The sequence below is a fragment of the Cibotium barometz genome, chromosome 4 (assembly GCF_041138505.1).
Source record: "Cibotium barometz isolate CiBa-2024 chromosome 4, ASM4113850v1, whole genome shotgun sequence".
NCBI lineage: Eukaryota > Viridiplantae > Streptophyta > Polypodiopsida > Cyatheales > Cibotiaceae > Cibotium > Cibotium barometz.
Genome location: NC_141049.1, coordinates 37746502 through 37757544, shown reverse-complemented (window position 1 = coordinate 37757544; position 11043 = coordinate 37746502).

Sequence of the window (11043 nt, the reverse complement as noted above, 5' to 3'; positions counted from 1 at the left end):
TCCCTTCTCCACTCCCAATCTAGCTATGAGGGCGAATGTCTCTTGAAATCCCTCGACTTGTGAAAATCCCTTCACCACTAGCCATGCCTTGTACTTCTCTAATATGCCCTAGCTTGCATCTCTTTGGATGATAGATCCCAAGTTTGCTATGGCCCCTTAGTTTGGATCTACCTTTGCTTCCTCCAAATTTACTAGCTCATGCACCTTCATTATCTCAGCCACCATCCATCCCAAACTCTTTGTTTTGATAAGGGTAGACTTACTAACGCTTGGTTTTGCTCCATAAGGATACATGAATGCTTAAAGGTATGGTTTTGTCTAAGTAAACCCAAACTCTTTGTTTTGATAAGGGTAGACTTACTCACACTTGGTTTTGCTCCATAAGGATACATGAACACTTAAAGGTATGGTTTAGTCTAGAAGTTGGTTTATAATTGCATTGAGTCAACAGAGTCCAAAGGCTCTCCCATAAGCCAACTTGGCTCAAAAGGTTGCATAGCCAAGATTAACTTTGATAACATACATTGGATTTTTGGGTACTTTTGTAGATGTTTAGACATTTTATTTGATGTTTAGATACTCTATTTGAAGATATTTAGACATTCTATTATATTTTTAGACATCTACACTCTATTTGATGATTAGATATCCTTTTGATATTGGATGGCCCATCTGATGCTTTTCTATGGGTTAAAGCTTCAATATGGTTACTAAGTGAATGAAATGGACTCCAGTAATATAAAGCTAGAAGAAAGAGTCATAAAAGTGGCCATAATTATTAGAACTCCGTAAGATGCATCTCATTGTTTTGTAAGTTATTAATAATGTTATGCGAAAGAATGATACCTCCAGCAAGGAAAGGCCTATGTATGTACTACCACAAGAAGGTGGGAGAGTGTGCTAAATAGGCCCTCAAAAAATTAACACTCCTATCTCTGATCATTATCTCCACCTCCCTTCATTATCTCCACCTCCCTATAGCTTGATTCTAGGAGAGACCACCTACCTAAGCTTACTAAGCTAGGAAATAAGGTTTACATCTTTGACCCTTTAACAAATGTAATGCCCTAGGCAGTGTGTCCATATAAATACACAAATGTATGGATTATTCTAAGGTGTGCTTGATCAAGGACCACATAGAACAAAACGCCCATTAAATGTAAATGTTACATTAAAGAGTGTTATATAGTATGGACGACACCATAACTCTTCCTTCACATATAGTAGGGATATGAAAGGTAAGGAATATAGCACATAAGAGTATCACAAAGTTCACAAAGAATCAAATCCCAATGTAGTTAAAGTCGGTATTCTTCCCATGAGTATTGTTACTGCCTATAGTTGATCATAGATACACCAAGTTGATGGAGCATTATTGCTACGTGTACAATAGATCATAGATACATCAAGTTGATGGAGAACCCACATAGAACCTCAATGACATGCCACTCATATCATGTCAAGGACAAAATTGCAAAATGTTTGAGGATAAACATGATGCCACTCATGCCATCTCAAAGAAAAAGGAAACCAAGTCAAAGAAGACCCACCAAGATGTTTATCCACTGAGGATGAATGCCACCAAGAATAAAAAAGTCACTAAGAGCCATCACCAAATGACAATGGAGTACATGTACAATCACAAGCCATAGGTTGATGATACATTCTCACATAACATGTCGCTACTCATTTGCCATTGAAAATAAGATCCACCAAGAGAATGTAGACAGTACAAGGATTTTGGTACCACGAAGAGGATGTAGAAACTACAAGGGTTTTGGTACCACCAAGAGGATGTAGAAACTACAAGGGTTTTGGTAGCACCACCAAGAATCACCAAGTAAAGGAATGTCACACAAAGTCTGATCACACCAAAGTAGTAAGGGACATGTGTTGAATCTGCTTGAGTGGAGATGAAGATAGCAACATACACATAGATACAACAAGCTAGTGAAGATAGAGACAAGCACAACACTCAAAGCTAGTAAGGGACATGTGTTGATTCTGCTTGAGTGGAGATGAAGATAGCAACATACACATAGATAGAGACAAGCACAACACTCAAAGCTAGTAAGGGACATGTGTTGAATCTGCTTGAGTGGAGATGAAGCTAGTAAAGATAGAGACAAGCACAACACTCAAAGCTAGTAAGGGACATGTGTTGAATCTACTTGAGTGGAGATGAAGATAGCAACATACACATAGATACAACAAGCTAGTAAAGATAGAGACAAGCACAACACTCAAAGCAGATTGATGAGAATGAGTGAAGTGACATTTTAAGGTCACTTACATACACTCATCTCACGACGAGGAAAAAGACCCCTAGGAGGAAAAAAGTGCCTCAGCCCATTATTAGACCCTACATCCATACATTACTACCATATAAATGGCTACAAATCCCCCTTGTAGTGATGATGTGAATATGTACAGGAATTATGTGGTTGATCAATCCCCAGATGGTAATAAGTATAATACCTAAAATTGAACAAAGATAGCTTGAACTAATTACCCCATGGGATATCTATGAAAACCTTATTACATGCAAACGAGCCGTGAAATGCACCCGAGAAGCATAAAACTTTGGTGAATGTAGCTCAATGTGAGATAATAAAAAGAGTAGGTCAAGGAGGAGATGATGAGGCGATGAGGTGGCCAAGAGGACCTACTCTAATACCATTTGTTAGCATGGAGATGAAGATAGCAACATACACACAAATGTAACAAGCTAGTAGAGATAGAGAGAAGCAGAACACTCAAAGTAGTAGATTGATGAGAATGAGTGAAGTACAAGTGAAGTGACATGATAAGGTCACTTACATATACTCATGAGAGTGTGTACACAAGATTGGGGAAAAAAACCTCATGAGGGAAAAAGTTCCCTTGCCCATTATTAGCCTATATCCACATATCACTACCATTATTAGCCTATATCCACACATCACTACCATATAATTGGCAAAAGAGCACATGTCCACCATGGATCACAAAGTGTGATGAACTCATAGGTCTAAACCACATAGTAATCAACATCAATATGATGTTAAATGGAAGCACATATCTTTGATGGTCCCAAAGGAATCTCTGCCATATGGGAAATGAGTCAATGACGAGGTCACAAGGCTCAATTTATACCGTTAAAAGGAAAGGATGGTGCATCATGTGGATGCTCACACAAGGTATAAATACATGAAATTTGAGAAGTCCTTTAAAAATCGAGGACATTACAAAGGAGATACAAAGGAGATCTACAAGAGGATTCTACAAAGTATTAAACACAAAGATGTTTGCTTCACAAAGGTTACACAAAGGGTGGTCATTTTGAACACAAGTTAATCACATAGCTCTATTATCAGCAAGATGCATTGTATGAAGGTGGAAGAGTTTGCTCATAAATAGGCCCTTAAAGGAACATGCCTATATGATTCTATCTACCTCCCTACACTATCTCCACCTCCCTACACTATCTCCACCTCCCTACATTAGGGGATGGTGGTTTATTCTAGGAGATACTGCCTACCTATCTCACCAGCCTAGGAACTAAGGCCTTTGACTCTCGAATAAATGCAATATCCTAAGGTATTAATGTCACCTAGACAATGTGTTAATGTGTCCCAACATATGGATACACACACATATATGGATGCTAGATTATATAGGAATTCCAATATTTCCTATCAGTGTGCACTGGGTGGTTCTTCTTACTTTTTGTTATTGATTGATGACTCTAGTAGGAAGATGTGGTTGGAACTTTCTTCAGAAGAAGGCAAAATACAGTTGGGAACTGACATACATTGGTCAAGAATGAGAAGCAAGAATTGTCATATGCATGTTCGAGACTCATCAAGGACCAAGTTGGATTCCAAAAGTAGAAAATGTTTCTTCGTGGTATGGAAAGATTCAAAAGGTTATAAACTATATGGCCCTAAGACAAGGAAAATTGTGGTTAGCTGTGATGTAATGTCCATGGAAGAGTCCCATTAGAGGTGGAGGAGGAGGCTTCGTCCACTTTATCCATGGAAGAAAATGTAGCCCAATAGACATAACTACCAAATGTAGTATTGCACTCTTGCTTCAATTGGCCAAGGGAAGTGACAAAGGGGAGGCCAGTATCCATTCCATAGGTGATGGAATCTGAAGATGAAAATGACAAGCCTGTTGAAGCACAGAGGAATAACGTATCCAAAGTGGCATGTGGCGAGTGTGTCCAGGGTTCAGGGGTGAGTCACTTGGGTCAGAGGAATGTGGGCGTTCAGGCTAGTGTAGGTAGGCATGCCACTATATAAGCCTAGCAATGTGGACACTTATCCACATTCCTCTATGGTTGGGTGGTGACCACGAGCTCGGAGCCCTCTTTGTCTATAGGAGCATCTACCGACGACATAACATTGGTATCAAAGCCGGTGGGTGGGTGTAGTCCTCTCTCTCACTTCTTCTCATGCATGATCAAGCTCCCCAAGAGATAAACGTTATCTTATCTTTGCTTCTTTTTTTTCCAATTGTTTTACCTTTTTATCTCTTGTTTTTTTCTCTACATGTCTTTTGCGCCTGTGTATGGAAGAGGATAAGGTAGAGAAAATAGAGGTGCTATCTGAGAGTAGTGTGTGTAGAAGCTCACGCCCAGCTGTAGAAGGCGCCTACTCACTGCAACCACTAGAGATTTACACTAACGTTGCTTGCGACAGCCATGAGATGTCGTTAGTCTCGTGCGCTGCTTCCAGAGAGAGAAGCCTTGTTTTCTGGCTTCAACGTATGGATCCTTCGGTGGGGGCACAGAACGAAAGAGAAAGGAGCACACAGCTTGGGGCTGAGTTTTTTTTTTTTTGGGGTTTTTTTTTTGGTTGTTGTACGAGGCGATCTTTGAAAGCTTGGGGAGACAAAACCGTGCAGGCTGCGCTGGCCTACGCCGCATCATGAGTTGATGGCCTTCCCTTCGTCTTGTCCTTGAGCGGCTGCTGGGCATTCCATTGGCAAGAAATCCTGAAGTGTAGGTTCTTGAAGCGAAAGGCCAGCAGAGCTCGCCTTACAAGGGAGCGCACTCAGTGGTGAGTGGTGGGTTGTGTGTGTGGTGAGTGGTGGGTTGTGTGTGTATAAGCAGCATCTGGCCTTTGGTACGAGCACAAGCGCTCCTCCCGCAGCAGCTGAAAGTGGCTCTAGGTAGATTTCGGGATGCCTGTGTACATGGTACCCTGCGGGCCCCAGCATGGGCGGTCACCTAGCCGGTGACTGTCTCGATGTAGACAGTGGTGCAAAAGAGTTATGAACACACGTCTGTATGTCGATGCGTTTGCTGTGATTCAAACCCAGGTTCCTGCCAAGGGAGACGAAGCTCCTATCCACTACACCACGTGCATACTTGTGATATCAACACATGTCCATAACACCTTATGGACATATCTACAAATGGGCCTGTCTCATCGGCCATTGATCGGGTGATTGGGCCCACAAGGTGCCACGTACACAGGCACCTCGAAATCTACCTATAGCTGTTGAAAGTAACCTCGCACACACTTTTTGTGTGTGAAAAGTTCTAAGCACGTAGCATGTTTGTGCTAAGGCAAAGCGCAAGTGCGTCGTCATACATACAACAACAACTGATAATCAATTTGTGAGCATATGTACTTGTATTTTCATCAATTTTTCATATGGTAGCATCATGGATTAGAAAGTAGCAGGTAGAGCGTCTTGTTTAAATTTCTTGCTTGGGCTTGTAGCAATCAACACAACTCGTCCGTAAAATTTGCAATTGCTTTTGGGGATTGGCAAATTTGGTACGTGTATGTACACATGGATGTTAAATTCCGTTATAATTTTGGTCTCTTTCAATGCTGGTTTTGATTTGTTGGGCCAAGGAAATGTGCTCCTTAGGTCTAATTTATGGTTCTTTTTAACCATACTTATTTGGAGACGATTTTCTAACAAGTTTATCTGTCTTGATTAGTTGGTTAAGATAGTGGTTGACTCAACTAAAACCTACTTTGTATCTGTTTACAAAATTCACCGTAGTGTGATTGAGACTAAAGTGGATGTTGAGGAATACCATACTACCTTGCATACACAACATAAAGAAGAAGAGAAAGATGCATGCAAGAGTCGAATCCGATGATTAATACTTGGCCAACCCTATTAGGGTGAACTCCCCGATGTGAGGCCGCTAGGGGCTCACTCTAAACTCTCCTTGTGTCACCCAAAGAGAGATCCAATGCTAGGTAGTGAGCAAGAGGGAAGGAGCTATGGACAGCTCAACTTCTATCTCATGCCAATCATATGCAAATGAGACATGGTAGATAGCAATAAGAGGGTTGAGGAGAAGAGAAGGAAAAGCACTACCATTCCGCTCACATACACCAATAATCAAAGCAAGCAAACAACCACACAAGCAAGCAATCAACCACCATAAGCTCAAATGAGAGAGAGAGAGAGAGAGAGAGGGAAAACAAAACTCAATTGAGACAAATGGGATTGTCCCTTTTCATATTCAATAAAATGTCTTATATACATGAGCTCATATTTACAATGTCCGGCTGCCCAATTATAAATGGGGGTCCAAACTAGTCTTCCTAGTTTTACTAGCTCTATGTACATCAAATCCTCATGACTGGCATTACACAAGTCGTAAGCTTGGTTATCCCATGTCTCTTTTCGCTTAGCGCGGTTATAAAAAGATGACTTACAAAGAGGGTGTAGTAGCCGCGCGAAAGGTCATGTTAATAGGAGTGGTTAACATACCCCCTCCCTAAAGTAGGTATGTCCTCGAAATTAGCAGGAGCTATCTATATTAGATGGAGTATGTGCAGACGAAATCCCAGGGGGAGGTAGGAGTGGGAGGGACTCGATGGAAGATCCGGTAGTAGCTGGTCCAAAAAAGTGGTCTCCATTATGTTTTCAAAGGTTTGGAGCCTCCAAACTGGCATCCATGTCATGTGCTCGTAGTAGCCAAAGAGCTGCTTGAGTGTGGGTCCTTTGTTGAGTGTGGGTCCTTTGTTGATGTCGAAGGCAAGGCCTTGGGCTCCTTCAAAGTAGTGGTCCTAGGTGGGAAATGACTTCAGCAATGTGATGATGAGGTTGAAGAAGCGTATAGTGGTGATCATAGCTAGGTCGGGGACCTGGTTGTAGTGCCTGATAAACTCATGGAATCTCTAGACCATATGCTCTTCGGTGCATGGATCTTGCACGGACGGGGGGCACGAACCACGAGAAGTTGAATTTCAACTTTGGGTTCTTTTGCTGCTTTTTGCATGAAATGTCTTCCATGTCCACCGCCGTCGAATGGGAAGGTAGTCTGGGTTGATCCTCAAGGCGCATGGCACGTTACAATAAACCTCCCAGATGAAGGGTTTCGTGAGGAACGGTCGCTTGCTGTGCGCTTTTGCCGCACAGGTCGTAGCTGGGGACTTGCCAGACACCGTATTGCGAGCCACGAATGGCTACAAGCATACAACCAGGGAAGGAAGCTCAAAACAGAATGCAAAAGGTGTGTCACTCACCGCTTAACTGCTGCCTTGAAGGATTCCCGCGTCGCAGTCGTGAAGGAGGAGCCGCCGTCGCCGCTCTACCGCCTCTCCGCCGCCGCGCCGTGCCGCTACACAGTGCTCGATCGCTCTCTCACTCTCTCTCTCTCTCTCTCACACACACGCAGGAGAAGGAAACCAAGAGATAAGGCAAGAGCACTCTTGTATTCACAACACATGAGAATGAGGATTTTAGGGTTACATTTGACTCTTATAGGTGACTTGGCCGTTCACACTTGGGCGCCCATACATGGCCGGCCGACCCTAACCCTTATCCTACTGATATCCAAGGTGCGCCTCTCATCGGCGATCACCCAATCCCTTTATCCTTAACATATGGTGCCGACAAGCCCGGCCCATGACTCAGAATATTTAAATTAATGACGTAAAACATAGTGCGTCCGCCATGGGTTAACATGCCCCCCTTCCTGATGTAGATTCCGTCCTCGGAAGCTATGGTATGGTAAGCTCGAGAGGGTTGTTGTGGTAGACCGTCTGCAAAATAGGGAAGTAGAGTGAAAGTATGCTAGAATTCAAAAGATATAAAGTGTAGAAATTCAAGCATGTTAGACCACAATGGATGTTGCGATGAGAACTTAGTTTAAGGGTCACATGAATGAGCTAGTGTAGCAAATTAACAGGAGTTTAAAATTATTGAAAGTAAATCAAGAGTCAGCAAGGTGTCAAAGGTTAATCAAGGTTTATAACTGGCCTAAGTCAAGGTAAATAACCAAGCTTAATAAATAAACAGATGACCACACTGTGTCTACTCTAAGAACAAGTTAATACCACGAGTCTAGGGACACAAGAAACATTAGAGTTACAGGAGCCTTTTGCCCTTTTTTTTTTTTAATGCACGTGACAATTTTTACACAATGGCGACCTTCCTAAGGCAAAACTAACATCGATCCTGGTACCATGTTTAACACAAGGCATTATCCAGGAATCTATTAGCTCACTTTAGGCAAGGCTACCCCCTACCAACCAAGGCATCGGTCTGGAGTAGAATACTCCTCGCCTACCAAGTATCAATAAGGCGATAGGCCAACATTAAGCACATCATAGACTTGTATTGCCATTTATTGTAGGCTTTTTTTTTTTAAATATAAAGTTTCTTTTGATCTTCGCTCCTGAACTAAAATGTGTTCTTACATCCTTTCGACAAGGGATAAAAGCTATGTCCTAGAGGTCAACACACACACAGCCAGGTGTTCAAACATTAAGATGGTTTGACCCTAGACCTAAGGCAATCGTATTCCAAGGTTAACTAAAGACGTCATGCTGCCTAGGAATATTTCCAATAAAGTTAAGCTCATTAATGATTTACACTAGCATGCAAGCAACTTCAAAAACTAAGTAGTACATTGACAATTTCCATGTGGTCATGCATTATAGTTTATGCAATTGATTGAACAGTAAAAACGAAAGAGAGTGGGTATGGAAGAATTACACCTGTAATTGGAGATCTCTTGGATTTGACGAGACAGCTTGCAATGTGATGTAGATATATCTTGATGAACGTTGTGGCAGTCTCAAGACTTGGAAGCAAACCCACCTCAAACGTTTTAACCTGTACAATCAACTAACAAGCACTATACCTCGAGAGGCACATCAGTGTGAAAATTTCAAGACTCGTTTAAAGAATCTAAACTAGAAAAAACTTGCAAACACTAACCTACCTACCAGTCACCACACTACTACTGAGGATACGGTAAGAGGATGTTGTAGAGTCCTGGCTCTAGCCCTAAGGCTAAGCCTCTATCCGCATCATCCAAACAAATAAAGTCAACCTCAGTAGTGCCATGAGTTTCATCCGTCCATTCATCATTATCAGATATTTCCTTTTCATTTTCCCATCCACATAAACTCATTAAGAATGTAACCATGCGAGGATAGTCATCTTGTGGAAAAGGAAAGCATTGGGCTATCGGGGATATGTCCTCTACGGAGTAGGGGTCAGTCATGGTCAATAGGCGAATTAGCCATTCTAATTCCTCAACATTTTCTTCTCTGGCTAGTACATCTATATGATCCCATTCAGTTTCAATTACAGGATAGCACATGTGGAATATCTGAGAAAGGTATAGATGATACCTCTCACCAAAGGTAGGAGTGGATGAAGTGTATGATGATGGGGCATCTGCCATATCTGCAAACACAGATATAGCATCAGTAGGTTTATGACAGGACAATCTAGTTCTTGATTGTTTACGGATATTTCTCTTGTTTTTGTGCTCTTGCTCTTTTTACTATTTTTTGTTTTTCTTTTCTTTGTTTTGTTTTGTTTTGTTTTTTTAAATGTATGAAGCTATATATATACATCCCCTTGAATTTGGCAATTACATGGTCAGGGGAGAAGGTTATAAGGAGGAAGCATTAGAATGTCGAGCGTGAGTACATGCTCCCCCTTTCCTTGGGTAGATCATATTATTTGCAATGATGTTGCAGCCTCTTGGAACCAATTTGTCCAGCGGGTCATAGGTTGTGATGTAGGCAGATAGCTTTTTATGACCCTTGTGGCCACATCCAATTGCAGAGATGGTAGTGTACGCTCCCATTGACGAATGGAGGAAATGGTTTCCGATGATACTATTACAAGGGGAGACGTAGACTCATCAATTTGTTGTTGGGTGTTGGCAAGAGTAGGTGTAGAGCATGTAGAAACTTCTATATTAGCGTGTGCCTGGCATGAGGAGCTAGAAGCTTCATGTGGCTCCCCCCTTCCTGAGCTAGTTGGTAATGATCGATATCGTTTGGGAATCCAAACTAACTCTGGAAGAAGTGGTGTGGAGCACTCTGTTACCTTTCCCTTACCACGATCTTGAATTATCGTTGGGGTGGCAACAATTGGTTTGCAAGATTTTACAGGTGATGTAGAGGGATTCAGCTTATGTTTAGGGACCCAAATCTGGTCATTTCCCTCGTAGTACCCTTGGGCTACTAATAATTTTTTAGGGATCCATCGCGATGTTACATTGCCCTTTTTCGGGTGGGTAGCTGCTTTCCTTTTACGAGGCTTCTTGGTGGCTGAACGAGATTGAGCAGGGGAAGTAGCTATTAACGAAGCTTTTGGGACCCATTTGTATGTATTTTTTGGCATAGGAAGCGAAGCTTTAGGGACCACCTTGCCTGTTTCCACTCTTGGCGTTGAAGCGTTAGAGGGGTGGTCAACAATCGAAGATGGTTTTGCCACTGGACTTGGTGATTTTTCGTTATCCATCATTTTGTCCAGAGTCGATGGCTTAGGTGCGGAATTTTGAGCGGTCAGACCTAGTGTTGGTTCTTGCGTTGTGACTTGTCTGGTTGCCCAATCGATATTGCACTTGGTGGCCATCATCCATTTGCGCCCTAAGATTACAGTCCCTTCCATGGTGCCAGCAGGCATAACCAAAAAGCTTTGAATTATGGTTCCCTTGTCATAAGCAACCGGAGTGTGCAGAATTCCTGAGACAGGGGTTTTCTTCTTGTTGATTCCTTGAACTTGGATAGAACTCTTGGTTAAAGGTGGGTTTCCCAGTTGACACCACACGCC